General features: G+C 39.6%; 1 protein-coding gene across 10 annotated transcripts in view; it reads left to right on the top strand.

Annotated features, from left to right (window-relative positions):
- frmd4a (FERM domain containing 4A) overlaps nt 1-16,087 on the top strand; it is a 78,964-nt gene that overhangs the window by 39,036 nt on the left and 23,841 nt on the right. The window contains exon 1 of one of the 10 annotated variants that reach the window (XM_077736267.1): nt 14,222-14,571. The exons of the other annotated variants lie outside the window; for them this stretch is intronic. The gene's annotated coding sequence lies outside the window, so the exon portion shown is untranslated. Of the gene's footprint in view, nt 1-14,221; nt 14,572-16,087 lie in introns of those variants that run through there. 10 annotated transcript variants of the gene reach the window in all.

Raw genomic sequence — 16,087 nt, 5'->3', positions numbered from 1 at the left:
AGTTAGGAGTCGGAGGCAAAGCTTTTAATCTCCGAGCTGGACAATCGGCGGACGCCGTGAGTCGGGTTGTCCGATGATTGAGTTCCGAGCGACGGATTGGTTTGGCTTTGTCAATCATGGGGTGCGGAGGCAAGATAAGAGTTTTCCAGAAAGGATTAAAATGTGGAATGTGCGTGCAATTCACCTTGGTGAGAGCAGGTTGGGACCTGCCGTTTTGTGTACTTGGGGAAAGTTGTTTTCTACGGCAGAAAGCTCCGTCAATGATGTGGTAGTATATGGACGGAGGTGTAAGACTGGAATTGGCTGGATAAAAATGGAGCCAGTGGAACGTGACGACATCACGCAGATTTCCAGGTGGCAGAAATTTGAGCCTACTCATTGTTAACAAAGGCTCACAAAAGGAAAAAAAATGAAGGATTTTTTGGCTTTCTTCTCCTCTTTCAAATGCTGGCTGACTCATTGCATGATATTCCTTGAGGACTGAAGCCATGCGTCATGAAATAGCTTCATTTTTTAGAATAGGGGTGTTCAAACTACAGCCCACAATCCAGTTTTCTTTATTATTGGCCTGCAGCAGTTGATGAAAATATCATTAAATATGGCTTGCATAAGAGGCTTAAATTCAGCATACATTTTCTTAGTTTTAACTTGAAAACAGCATCTCTCCATTAGCTTAAAGGTCAAAATCTGACCTCATATAGTAGTAGAAACAAATAGTAGTAGAATTTTAGTATTTTGTTAATGAATTTTCTTGTCCCTCCGAAGTTTTGTTTCAGTAGTGTAAAGAATGTTTTTGTATTATATTATTTTTTATTATATTATATATTATACTTTCGGATAATTTTGTTGCTTGATGCCTTTAACTCATTCATTGACATTGACATTGAATTAGAATAATATTACTGCATTCAAAAGATGAAATATGATTGGTAGTTAACTTTTATTATGTTTTAAATGCAAAAAAATATTATTCAAATTACAATAAATGTCTCCAAAATGTAAAGCAGACAAATGTTCTCTTAAGGCAATACTTCTCAATTATTATTTGTTTAAGGAAAATATCGCTTTAGCATTTTTTCCAAAACATACTAACGCCAACATACCTGGTCTTGCCTTCACTGCCATAATTTGTACCGTCGGTTTTAAAATCTTGACAGAGGAGCGACTGTAACTAAGTGGAGCGGAGCTTTTGCAAAAGGTCAATCGCCCATTGAACAAATTGTCTATTTCTCTATGAAACTTTTGAAGCGTGCTCTACCCAGTTGTTGCCAGGCAAAAGATTGGAAGAAAAGCAGAAGTATAATCAGTTACTAATGTGATTGCGTCTCCCCCATTAGTGAAATCACCTCAGTTGGCATGAGAAAAGCAGATTCTGGCACGCTAGCAGAGGGAGGTCCCACCCTGATTGCATTTTCATCCTGCTAATTCGATGCCGGTTTGTCTCTTACTCTAGAAAATGGCTGAAAAGAAACAAAAGAAGCTTGTTGTACAATGTGGCATTTTTAACACTTTCAGGATTTGATAAGAACAAGCCAGAAATGACGTCACTCTGCATTTTGGAGCATTTGTTCAGGCCACCAAACACAGTTGTCTTTTTTACAATGAACATCAATTCCTATTGTGAAATTATGGTACACAACACGCAAACTAAGTAGACAAATCAACAACAGATGTAATGGCCAATATTTATTGGTGTGCTCTTGTAGTCATGCAAAAAAACTTGCCTCAGTTTCAGCTCATTTGCTCACTCGGCTTTATTAATATTAAGTACCCCATGCATGAAGTTATCTATCTTAAATATGCATACATATGCATACATAACCCTGAGGTTAAATGATTAAAAAAAATGATGTCATTTTGGGGAAAATATAAGTAGTGAAATCTATCTATGCTAATGGAAGCTAATGAGTTAACACTTTAAAATAACCATCAAGAAAAATATTTTGCAAACAACCAAATCTTTTACATCCAATTCCGATCCTTTGAAAATGTGGCAATTGGGCAAATTTACGATCAAGTTTTGAAACATCAGCGGTATTCTGTGTTAAGATTTCGAAAGAATTTGACTTTTTTGTGGGCAAGCAAGTCCAATTTTCTTGTTTTTGCCACATTGTGATGCATGGTGGACACTAAGTTTATCTTGTTTTTGTGTAGATGTCTGAATTGGGATTATTGCTCTCCTTTGTTTACCAGCTATCACTTTACTTTAAGAGGCTCAAGCTTTTACGGATAAAAAACTAACAAACAACAGGCTCAAGCGGCGTAGGAAGGAGTTAGTCGTCAACAGAATCAAAACAAAAAAAGCCACGTATTTTACATCTTACACTAAGATTGCTTTCAAATATTTGTTATTATAAATATGGTAAACACATTTTTTTTTTAATAATTTGCTACCAAATAAATTAAAAAGCAGACTTTGACATATTTTCGATCAAATCGCTGTTTTTGTCTGGCTCCAATTGGCAGAAAACAAAAATCCTGATGGCTTTCTTGCCTATTTACTATTATACATTTTACCAATGTACCTATGTATTATTGATTTTCATATAGTTTGTCTGTTCTATGTCAGAGTAAAAATGTATTGCATTTAAATGTGATTTTTATATGGTCACTACATTGATGCGTAAATTGGTTCTTATTTTTTTAACAATAATATCGTAAATAATATACCCAACCCCCTATAAAATTCACGGCTACTTCCAAGACTCATTTTGCAGAAAATCAATTACAATAACCTACTACTATACTGTTTTGCCCTTCTCATTTCCACTTTCAATCTCACCACTTGAAACGTTCCTTCTCCCAAAATAGCATTTTTGTCACCACTCTGCAGGATCTCATAAATCAGGCTATTCGGATTTTAATGGGGTTCGAATACTCTCTCAGCGAACATGAATGGCGGCACAGTGGCGCAACGGGTTACCATTCTTGCCGTCCAAAGAAAAGATGCTCGTTTATCACCATATATTTCGGCTTTTCCCTTCAAAGTAACAAATTTCCTATGAAAATCATCAATATGGAGGTGAAAATTGTGAACCAAGGGGCGGCTTATACATGAGAAATTGTAAAATTCAACAATTTTAAGCCAATTTTTAAGTGTGCGACTTATACACAGACGCGGCTTATATGCGAGTAAATATAGCAAGTGAGCTAACATTGTTTACTGTATCACTGCACTTTGTGTTTGGACTAACCACGCTCCAATGAGCAAGTAAAAGCTAGCTAAGCTAGCATTATTGATTCCCTTGTGATGTCACCGAGCCTGCGGGATTTTTGGACAAAAACTCTGCGGCCAGTCAGTCCAATTAGAGAGACAAAAGACAGTGAGTAAGGAGGTGGGAGAGAGAGTTGTGAGAAAGCGAAGCTGAAGGCTGGGCGTCCCCCGCAGGCCCCTCTCGCCCTCTCGCATCTCCCTCCCCTGCCCGCCTTGAAAGGGAACCCTCGTCTCCTCCCTAAGGCTGAATGTTTTTGAGAGAACGTAGAGGGAGGGAATGAAGAGACTCCCACCCTTTCATCACTCTCTGCTGTGATTGCACCCCCCCCCCCCTTCCCTTATCTTTTATTCCCCATCCAAAAATCCAACCGATGGCACAGCTGCGTTCAGATCAAACGACGAGGATACGTTCGTGGAAGGTGACGTCAGTTCAGCGTTAATAATGTCGGTTTGGCTGACTTGATACGTAGCCATGGTGGACTCTTCCGTCTTTGGCAAAATGTTTTGAGTGTAAGAACGAGGGGTGGGCGGGGTCTTCCCTTTCTGCCAAATTTTCACCGGTGCTGGAGTAGAGGGAGAACTACAATTAAATCCCCCGTTATGCTTATTTCCATGCTTTTTGGGGTTTAAATCATGGGAAGTTCTCTTTTTTTTTTGCAAAAAACAAGGGATGTCCACAATCTGATCATATGATTGCAAATTAGGCCCAATTTTCAGGAAGGTTATAGAAGATTATATCAAGTATAGAAGATTGGGTTTGTAAAATGTATTTATTATTGTTATTTTGTCTTTTAACTCATTGTTTGCCAATAAAATTTGACTACAAAGGCTTAAGTGTGGCAGGATTTAAGTATGTTTGCTGATTTATGTATATTTCAAGGCACATTTGAATATTTTATAAGCTTAGTTGTTGTTGACATTGAATTAATAATACACTGAGTGCAAATAGGAATATTGTCAAGGCAGATTTTCTACTCCTGATCCAAAAATTTCAGTTTACGCCGCTCTTGGTAGAAGTAAATTGTCGTGGCTTGCAAAAAATAGACGCTGTTGTTCATTGGTGAGTACACGCAAATGAGTATTTCATCTCCTTGCTCGCATTCCTGGGGGTGTACAGCAGTAGCATGCTAATCCTCATTAATATTTATCTTTAGGCAAAGTGGATAGAAAGAATGATTAACTGGAGAGCGCCGGCATCTTTTCGATTGTCGTTTTCCGAACGTGCTTCTTTTACGCTCGATCACATCTCACCAACTCTGTTAAATTAAGAACCCGTCAATCCAAATAATTCAAATGTTTTCCTCACATTTGTCATCATCTGTATACGAGATGCTCCCAATTTCCTTCCCTCTCTCGTGGCACTTTAAGGTAACATTGATTTTCACGCTCTCACCTCTAATACGATCAAATTAAGTGAGAGTGATCGAAATTGAATTTCACTTCCACTCAATTCTACATGCCACTTGTTTCAGTTACACGGATGCTGCTGTGTACAGAGAAAATTTCAGGACATTTTATGCTCCCCTAAAGTTGACGTACGTGGACCCCAACCACCCCTGGATCACAAAAAGCAAAAATTAGTAATTAAATGACATTAATCTGGTCATTTTATGATTGTTTTTCCTCCCAATTACTTAAATCTCCTAAAACGACATCCTGCTGGTTTCAACTATGCAGAGGCAAACGTTCCCATAAATGATCACAAGTGTCAACAAGACAAACAAACAATAACTCACAGCTAGGAACAATTTAATGTGCAATTATCCTAGCATTCATTTACATTTTGGGAGTAAACCGGAGTACCCCGACAACATAAATTCTGGTATTGAACTCTTGATCTCAAATCTGTGAACCGGACGTGCTAACCACTTGACATTCTCTTTACTCATTATGAAATATGATTGTTGACGTTTGGCAGCCCTGATAATCATTCTATCCATTTGAATTGGGATGGGCTGGCAATGATTATTCCATCTTGTCAGTATACAGTAGTCTTCCAGGCTCGGTGAAGTTACAGAAACATTGTGTTTTGTGCTAGATTCGAGCTATTTTGCTGAACTTTTGGTGCACTCGTTTGTTCGGCCCATATCGAGCTTCATGCGATTTAGGCTTTGGTATATCTTGCGACCCATTTCCCTCCAGTGCTCTACCTCTCATCTTCCATGGTATGAACATACGCCCGAGTGAAGATGAGAGAGGAAGGATGAAAAAGATTCTACTCGTAACAAGTGGAAAAACCTAGCTGTATATTGAGAAAGAACTTTCTAAAGGTGACCTCATTAAATACGTAACTCCTTATTGCGGAATCTCTTGGGGAATATCGTCGCGGGAATATCATTTCCTCTCACTGACTCGGATAACTTCGAGTGGGAAGGTCTTGGTATGATTTTAACCCAAGTGAAATAAGCAAAATAGCAACGTCAATGGCAGCCATTAGTTAACAGATACTTTTCCATTTTCTTGGCATTTTGGGTAAAAAGGATCGTGATGTATGCATATTTCGATTTTTATTTACGGATAAGCATTATTTTCCAGAGAATCGCCCGGAAATTACATGGTTAACCTGTCAGTCTAGTGTTTGATTCTTCTTTTTTTCTTTTCGACCAGCTGTCGGCGAGTGTTTACATCGGCGGTCTCCAGCGTGACCTTTCCCAGGATTCAGTGTGACATATGCGCGCACGGGGAATCATGGGAACTGTTGACCGCGGTCTCTCACCCCATCGCCCTTACCGCGGCAAATATTTACTCCTGTCGTAAATGACTGGGTTGAGGTGCGCGTGTGACGTCGCTTGGGCCAGGCCGCCGGATTGGCACTGGAAAAATCCCAAACTTTGGGAATTCTACACATTCCTTGAGGGTTTCTCAGGACGGCGCTGAGAGGGCAGTTCCGGCATCCTGAGAAACTGGGAAATGGGATAAAACTCCATAGCCAAATAGAGTTATGCTCTCATAATGTCATCTCTAGAGGCTTCCAAATTGAAGAAGCTGGACACTCTTCTAATAGCCATCTGTTCCTCGGGCCTGTCTTTTCTCCCAGAAATGATTGGAATCAGAAAATCGGGATGAAGACACAATTATAAGATGCACTTTCAATGAATGGCCTATCTTAAGGTTGTTTTTAATATAAGAAGCAGTTATAGTAGTGGTTGGTAGTGGTGGTAGTGGTGGTTGTGGTGGTAGTGTTAGTAGTGATAGTAGTAGTGATAGTAGTGATAGTAGTAGTGATAGTAGTGTTGGTTGTATTTAATGGTAGTGGTAGCAGTGTTAGTAGTAGTACTAGTAGTGGTAGTAGTAGTGACAGTAGTGGTGGTTGTATGTAATGGTAGTGGTCGTAGTGGTAGCAGTGTTAGTAGTAGTAGTAGTGGTCATAGTGGTAGTAGCGTTAGTAATGGTAGCAGTCTTAGTAGTGGTAATAGTGTTGGTAGTAGTGTAGTTGTGTCAGTGGTAGTAGTGTAGTTGTGGTAGTAGTCGTGGTAGTAGTGGTGGTAGTAGTAGTAGTAGTAAGAGTCGTGGCATTTGTAGTTGGGCATTGTGTCATGCATCCACTCGATGGAGCTGTAGTAGTCGTGGTTAGTTGTGTTCTAAATCAACTAAATGGGGGTCTCCTAATGGGAATTCCATTCAATGATTGACCAATGTAATATTGATTCGTTTATAAGGCAACGTCGGCCTATAAGGCTCTTTTGAGAAAGTCTTTTCATTGCATCATATAGTGCGGAGAAATACAGTATTTCTTTTCATATACTTCACTGCTTATGCAATGTTGGTAAATTTCTCCTCTATCTTCCTTCCATGTGCGTTACTTGCAAATGTTTTGACATTCCGCATTATACCATAAACAAGGTCAAGCATGATTCAATTGCCACAATGAACGAAGGACACTAACACAATTTCATACTTTCTTTGTACACGAGATGCATTTTCTTGTCTTTTCTTTTTTTTTGTTTGTTTGCCATTGTTTTGCACAGGAAGCAGAAGCACTTCCAGGAAATAGCGTTGATAGGAAGGAGCCGACTGTGGCAAACAAGGCGCTTCATGTTTTTCAATAGACGCTTGAAAGAGGCCACAAAGCTTTTATTGTTCTGCCTCTGCCTAAAACAAACTCCCCGATCACTTTTGATAGCCTTCTTGTGCTGGTTTCATTACTTCTATCGATTTGTAATGCCTTGTAAAAAAAACAACTTTGCCCTGTGAATCAGCAAAACGCTTCATCGGTATTCGGAAGGGGATTTCTGAGGACGGCTTTCATGGCGCCCATTAGTATTCTATGGATTATTTTCCTCCACTATAGAACAAAAAAACTCAACAGTGGGGTCCATGTTGGATTTTAAAGTACCGTATTTTCACGACTATAAGGCGCACTTAAATCTTAAATTTTCTCCAAAATAGACAGTGCGCCTTATAACCCAGTGCGCCTTATATATGGAAAAAACAAAACCAAAAACGAAAAACCACCACTGTCGGATATTAAAAAAACACAAACGCCGGAACTGAAACAATACTGTTAAATATGCAGATGCCATCTTAGTTAGTACAAAATCTTCCATCATATAGCTCCTCCCCCACTGCAAGATTTTATACAAAACAATCCAAAACATCAACAATGGCTGGCTCTAGAGGTGACTGAGTAGTGAGTGAGTGCTTCATACCTGGAAGTCAATAGCAATTACCATATTTTCATGACTATAAGGCGCACTTAAAAGTCTTACATTTTCTCCAAAATAGACAGTGCGCCTTATAGTACAGTGCACCTTATAATACAGTGCGCCTTATATATGGAAAAAATGTCATTCATTGAGGGTGCACCTTATAATGCGGTGCGCCTTATAGTCGTGAAAATACGGTAGTGTCTCAGAATTTATTCTGTTTTTTTTTCTTTTTAAATTATATAAAGATGCATATTTTGAGTATGTTTTGAGTCTCGAAATGGCAAAAAAAAAGCATCTAGCCGAGCCGCAGAGTCGAACCGACGTGACGTCCTTCTGAGGATTTTTTTTCGCCGTCCCAATCTTTGTTGTCTTTGCCAAAGTCAGGGTCAGTATGTGAGAAAATCCTCCCCCCTAAAATATTTTCCTTTCCCAAGGGTTTGAAAGTGCAGCTTAGCTTTTTTTGTCTCTCCGCTTTCCCAGCAGCCTTTTTTGGCTCTTTTTCCCTTCTTGGACCAGAGTCATTTTCTAATTTATTTGCAACTCGCTGGATCTGTGTTTGTTTTTGATTGGCCGGCCTCGGCACTGTCGTTGTTTGAAGTAACTCTGAACTGATAACATATTATTTGTAGAGTTTGTCTGGAAAGCATTTTTGACACTCCATTGCCATTTTTTTTTTCAAAATTTGGTCATTTCACAGAAGTTACATTTGATTTTTCAACTGAAAATAATTGAGAAGCACTGCCATAGACTGGTCGCCAATCAGTCGTAGAGACAGACAACAATTTGCACTCACAATCACCTCGCTACCGATTGGGTATCGATCCCACGCTCCCCCCAAATGAATTTATTTATTCTATTTATAGAATTATTTGATTGATGAAAAATAAACATACATGTTCATTATTTTCCTCAATAGTAAAATGATATATTAAAAATATAACTGGCTAAATAGACATCTGTTAACATATTAGTTTTTCAGATAACTATAGCCTAAAAATATCAACATAATAGGTCATCAGTGGTCATACAGGAAAAATATATATATACAAAGTCGCACTTGAGTATCATATACTGCTAAACGATGGAAAAACTGTGACTCATATTTAAGAAAATCCATTTTTTGCAGGTTATTCCAAAAAAAATGCACTATTTTTTTTCCTTTTAGCTGGAAGTGAACAAAGGCCTATTAAAAATCCACACCATGGCAAATTCTGGTATGAATATGCCCTTGAGTTCAGTGTTGTAAGAGCTAATTTACCAAAGAGACTGTGTGGTCTATGTAAAAAACTCTTCATTTTTAGAACTGCACTTCATCTATTACATTCAGTACCAGCCAATGAGTTTCAAGAAGTCAATTGTCTGTTTGTGAAGTTCCACGTCACATCCAAAGTTACACCAGGCCTTCATTCCACCCATTAATTACGATATACATCCTCACCACGTGGCCACCCCGCTACTTAAATCTAATTTAAGGCCACACATTAGTTTTAATGAGAGCAGGATATTAGAATTTTACACTCAAAGGCATGGAGAGTCGAAAGCAAATCCCAAAGAAATCTACCCAAAAGCAAACAGATATTTCGCACCCCGGCCAGTTGGATTTGATTCTGACGTTAAACACGATAAAAATGGTGAAATTGGTCACGCTTGGTAAATCTGATGGCTTTTTTTCTGATACTATTGGAGGGAAAAGTTGGTCGTCCTTCGGTTTAACTGCGGGGGGGATAAAAGGGTTTATAATGTTTTGGGTTGAAAGGTTCGGGCCTCCAGTGTAGGATGGTAATCCAGACGGATTATAAAGGGAATCTGGTGAATATCTGAGGAAATCCCACTGGGGACTTTTAGATCCTCTGTTTGCATGGATATAATAGCCACGCGGTGTTTACTGAACGGAGATTTATAGCGTTCTACAAAATGACTTGCTATTGGGAATACAGAAAGAAAACGTAGAACTAGTAGATGTACCTCGTATAATGGCAATGTTTGCATCGTAATCTCATCATTTTGACATGTCAACAAATGCTCAATGCTTTCATTGGCTTGTATACGTTACCATTCAAGGATAAAATGCTCATAAAAAAGGGCTCCATTTTCCATCTTGCATCCCCCTCGACGGCTTTCATCTGTACCCTGAATTATTCATACGTCTGAATTAAGATATGTGCAATCAAAGTGTATTGACGCCTAAAATCGCTCGGGCTTTGTGTAAAATCGGGGCGCACGGGATTTCGCTCGGCAAATGGAATTCTGATGCTTTTTTAGGGCACTGATTCGTCTTTTCAACTCAATGGCTGCCATTGACAGTGCCAGATGTCCAATTCAATCAAGGTGCAAGTCTCTATGGACTGTAAAATTACCTAAAATTCCCAAAAATGAGGGATCAAATCGGAAAAAAACAAGATGAATCTGGCGTTAGTTTTTATTTATTGAGCAAACTGAGATTTTTTTGTTTTTATCCACCCCGAGAGCCCAGACCCCGCCTGAGGCGCAGAGGCCAAATGGCGGACATTCAATACATTTATGTTGACAGTTCCCTTTGGAGAAGAAGGCGGCGCCAGAGGGTTCTCCCTGCAGATGAGGGAGCTCATTTTTCATGACGATGCATCCGTGGAATTGACGCTGTACTCGGCCAATTTCACATGCTAGTCACTCTTTCAGCCTTAGGGTTCCATACCATCACCGTTCGGGATCGGATCTAGCCCCCGGGCCGCCAATTGGCCACCTGAGCACTAGTGTGTCACCTTGAGCTCAAAATGTAGCCGGTGTGAATGATCAAATAGTCCCGTGCGGGAGACCTGGCCTTTCCAGCCGCGCCGAAGCCGAGGGTCTCCGTGGATTTCTCACCTTGTGAATTATGAAGGAATAAAGGGAGCAGGCGTAAGCATGAGGCGATGCTCCCCCGGGCTGTCGCTTAGCGCCGATCCCGCCATTGATAAAAACAGGGTCCCGCGCTAGTCACGCGTAGCTCACTGGGCTTGTTTCACAGCTAGGAAACTGACAAATACGATTTTTGCAATTGCAATTTGTAAAGATTCAACAAAAATTGTAAACAATAGGCATCATTGTTTTATAGTGTTCAGTTGGCTGGCTTTATGTGCTTTGTGTTGTAGTGATGTAGTAAAGCCAAATGTGTAAACAGATAGTTGTACTTCTACTGACAAAATTAATTGGTTTCAAGACTTTTTTCTTAACTTGAACATTTCGTAAGTAGAGGTGTACTTTATATGTAAAGTCTCTTCCACGGTCCTCACACAACTAGAAACCCTTTAAAATTGGTCAAAGTGTCCCATTTTTGTAGGAAAGGTGTGAGGAAACACTAAAATGAGAGATAATAATAAGGAAAGTATTGAAAATATGCACTGGGCCGCTGAAATATTTCCCTCTGCGGCCATTATAGATGTAATACCCATGTTTTTCCACCAGACGGCGGCAAGAGCCCGTTCTAGAAAAGCCGTCCACTTTGTAGTACATTGTAGACTTTTACGTGTGCCCTCTGAGTGTGTGTCAAAATATGTGCCACATTGCATTGGCAGTTTTTAATTGCTTAATAAGGGGAATTCAAAATAAAATAATGGATAAGGAAATGCATTTACTTATAGGGCGATTTCATAACGTGTATCTTTTTTGTATCTCCAGTCACCAATTAGCAAATAAAACATTTCATAACCTGAAAATTTTGTAAGTAGAGGTATGATTGCACTAATAATAACTATTTAGCAATATAAACTAAACTACATAACCAAGTGAGATCAATTCAATTATTTCCTTAATTTGATTTATCACCCAGGCCTATTTCCAAGGATGATAAAATAAAATCATCTTTTGGCGGCACAGTTGAAACGACGCAGGGAGGGTCAAGCCAGGAATGTGTCGAGAATCTACTGACCGGGAGCGATCTGTTTTGTTTGCTCCACTGTGTGTGTATATGCGTGGGTGTGTGTTTTCGTGTGTGTCTGCGAGCTCCGCCCGCGACAGACTTAAAATGTGGTTCCAGTTAAACCCCCCCCCCCAAAAAAAAATCAGAAACATGCACTTTAAACAAAGAAAAGATATTTCTAAAGCGCAAGACTCTTTGTTCCTCTTTTATTGGAGTGTTCATTAAGAAATGTTTCGAAAAAGAATCTGACAATTTTTTTTACCTCAGACAGATTTGACAAAGTGGCAACAGGACATTTATAGACACAAAGCACCCTTTTAAGTGAATCGGGAAAGGATTTAAAGAATGGTTGAACTGGGTCAACGACTGCAGACGCGCAATTAAGTTACCTCTACTGTGTTATTGTGGTTTGAGATCCCAGCTGAACAGTGCTGAAAAGTGCTTTGGGATAAATTTGTTGCCTTACAAACAGAGGAAGAGAAAAGAATAGTCCTGTGAGCCAAATTATACTAGCTGTCAATCTAAGGCACAGTCATTTGAACTTCAGCTCCAAATAGGCTTTTTTTTAGATAAGTCAAACCAAGAATCTTCCATATTTTACTACACCACTCCTGACCAAACTACCAAAATCACATTTTGTATCTACAAAAATCAAAAGAAAAAAAATCAAGCAATTTTTTAGGTGTAAACATTAATTAAAATGTCCCAAATTTTGGTTTTGGCAGGCCATTTGTCATAATCTAAATAGCGGTTCGTTGGTGCAAGTGGTTAGCGCGTTGGCTACACAGTTCTGGAGTCGTGGGTTCAAATCCAGGTTACGTCCATCTGTGTGGAGTTTGCATGTTCTCCTGTGTGGGTTTCCTCTGGGTACTCCAAGGTCCTCACATATTCCAAAAACATGCATAGTAGGCTGATTGGACACTCTAATGAGGATAAAGTGGTTCAGAAAATGGGATCTGATGTTCTAAATAGTTTTTGCATTGTCTTTTGAATTTGACACCTTGTTGACAAGAATTTTGGTAACGACCCCACAGTTTTTGAGTCATTAAACACAAAATTTACCCTTTGAGAGGCCAGCAAATCGTTCACACCAACGACTACTACTCGTTCTTCTTCTTTTGGAGTCTGGATGTGTTGTGAAACCGTGCTGCCTCCGCCAGGCCACCTTTGGTAATACGGCCCGGTCCGTCAATTTTAGCTCATTCTGTTCCATTTTACACTCCAACAATCGAACCCTTGTGACGGCAAACAGAGGAAATAACAAATGAAGGCAGATATGTATTTGACTGAGGGGAAAAGGAAAACAAGAAACGGGTGTTTGTGTTAAAGCCAGGGAAAGGACTCATCTGGAGATGTTTAAGTTGGACGAGGCCGTTTCCGGTGTCTGGGAAGAAGCCAAAAATATCCAGAAACACAAAAAAATCCAGGAAGGGTGCACTTAGAAGTGAAAATGGAGAGGATACCACTTCTTTTTTTAAATAATTGAACTCGGCTGCCTTTGACGGCACTAGATGTCCAATCAGTTTTGACTGTGAAGGGCTAATGAATGTGATTTTAAAGAACATTTATGGAACTGCATTTTAGTTTAAGAATAGCAGGCAAATAAAACGCTGCCTATCCGTGCGTTTCTATTTTTGGTGGCAAAAGCTGGACGTGATTGTATTATGTTGCCTTTGTGATCGTGGCAGCCACTCTTCAGGTGAAACCCAGCTTCCAATTTGTCTTCCCGTAACACGAGCGCAGCGAGATTTGTGTCGGTGCAGCGCGGACAGGAAGTGGAGGGATGGAGAAAGGCCAAATGTGCAAAGCAATCCATTTGGAAACTCAATTTGTTTCCCCCTTGTGAGTCTATGGAAATGTGCACTTTTCATTGTAGCATTTTAAACTCCAATTTGCAACCTCGCTTACGTCCACATCTTTTAAATAACTAGTAATTCTGTATGGCCCCTCTGAATCAAAATAGACCTGTATTTCCAACACTTAGTGTTTTTAAAATGAATTTCCCTCTTTTCCTAACTACTACCTAGTCTGTGAATTAGCCAAACAAAATTGTTTCCACTGGCATAAGCATGATCAAGGCACTGCCTTTCCCTCACATTTCATATGAGTAAATTGACTTTTTATTATCATATAGTAAGGTGCATGACAACTAACTGACTCGCGTGCATGTTTACTGTCACTTGAATGGACGCATCATCACATGTTTTGACTGTCGACGCGAAAGTGCAGTGCACGCACGGGACCACTAAGAATATTCGAGAAAGGGGGGTGGCCGGTTTTGGAACACCGACGCCAGGCACTTTGTTTTCTCTCTCTTGCATGAATAATTCTAGTATTCATGTACTTGGTTACCAAAAAACAAAACTTTGAAATAAAAAGCAAATTCGAGTTCAAGCTTGAGAAATCATTTTAGCCGGCTGTGCGTCAGTCCACCCCAATTCTATTTTGCAACATGGTACGGTCCGCTTCACCGTTATGGTTTTCACCGTTGACGCCAGTGGCGGCAGCGGCTGGAGAAAGAGGAAGAGGAGAGGAAACTCGTTCCATTTAAAACCAGGAGAAGGAGGGATGAGAGTAACTGCAACCTGCTAGTTATTCGGATTATCCTTTTTTTGATCGCGAGACGTGAAAGGGAGGCTGGCGTGCGAGCCGCTTCTCCCGGTCAGTGGTCACTGCCAACATGGATGCGAACCTGTATCCACCTACTCTTATCCATGGACGGTTGCTGTTTGACGGATGTCTGTCTGATTTGGGGGATTACTAACTGTTTTTTTTTTTTTTTACCTTAAACCTTGTTCTATTTTTTGCTCTGGAGATCTTTCTCATTGAAGGTAAATATTTCAATAAAGCCTTCATCCTGCCCTGGCCCCAAAAAAAATTGCAGTGCAAAAAATTGGGTTTCTATGCATTTGACTGCACGGATTGTGTTGACATGCTGATGTGTTGGATTGTGTTTCCTTCATCCGAGCAATGCTTTCACTCTCCCACGTTGCCTTTTCTCCTTCTTTTTCTCCCACTTGGCTCTATTTATAGACTTTATTGTTTTTGGCTTTTGAAAAAAGCTCAGCAGTGTTTGTCCAGTACCACAAAGCAAGGAGCCAAAAGTGTTTGTGCTGGACCCTAAAATGAAGGAAAAAAAGCCTCCAAGTCTGTGATTTGTTGCATTTGCATTATCCTGGTTACTGTGATTCGTTTATTAAAAGCAGTTCTATGACACTCATGTACTACGTACTTTGTATTAGACCTGGTTGTATGAATTGGATTTATTTATTTATTTAACGCAGGTGATTTGTTTGGAAATCACACAATTTGAGTTAGAGATGTCCTGATCACATATTTTTTTGTGGAGTGAGGATCTGTGTTCATTTAAAAATAAAAATCTGGTACCCAGATTGGCCATGAATGCTCATCTGTTAGTGCCATTGGCAATGCTAGAAGTCCAAAAAAATGATTAAACTGGCAGCCAGTCAGTAAACGATAAAGGTTTAATATTCATGGTCATTTTGGTGGAAAGACTGACCCCAGAAGTTAAATATAAGAATACCAAGATTTCTATCTGCCTTGCCATGAAAGTACAATAAAATATTTCCCAAAAACATAATTGGTTTGTCCCACAGAGTGAATTTGGGAAATCTTCGATCTGAAATGGTCAATATGCAAATCAGCAGGGATGAAATATAATTTGTTTTTTTATAGAACTTTATGTAATATATTTGACTTGAGCACCAATTTACTAGCGTTAACTACCCATACTAGTTGCATCTCATAATTTAGAATACAATGAAAAAGTTCATTACTTCTTGTCTGTTGTTATAGACCTTGTTATTTAGATGGTTTCAATATTAAAAATTCCACCAAAAACGCAACTTTGTATTATCAAAGCTAAAATGTGGCACAGCTTTTTTTAACAGTCTTTTAGTTCTTAGACATGAAGAGCTATGGAATATACGCTCCAACGGCAACGTTTACTCCCAAGAACACATGGATAACAAAAACATAAAACTGTTGTCACAATCACTCCCCTGAGGTAGCTCATTAAAATGACTTGTATTCAGTGTCAACACTGAGTTGTAAATCCGAGATGAAAGCGAAAAGATTTGGAAAGTAAATGTGTTTGTGTGCACAGGTGCACCCCATCCAAAGCCTTAAACCACAGGAGATCTGTCAGTGGTGACTGGGCGGGGTTAGCAGAAACCTTCAAAGCTCAGACAGTTAGCGTAGTCATGATTTTTTTTTTTGCCCACCACCACTACCACACCATGCTGCGGACACACCCGGTCTATCCGGAAAGTTATAATACCAGACTTTTGGATGTCTCTGAGATGATCTTGAGTGATTATCATGTGG

Source organism: Stigmatopora nigra, chromosome 2 (assembly GCF_051989575.1).
Source record: "Stigmatopora nigra isolate UIUO_SnigA chromosome 2, RoL_Snig_1.1, whole genome shotgun sequence".
Classification (NCBI taxonomy): Eukaryota; Metazoa; Chordata; class Actinopteri; order Syngnathiformes; family Syngnathidae; genus Stigmatopora; species Stigmatopora nigra.
Note: the sequence above shows the minus strand (reverse complement) of the source record. Positions and strands in the feature narration are given on the sequence as shown.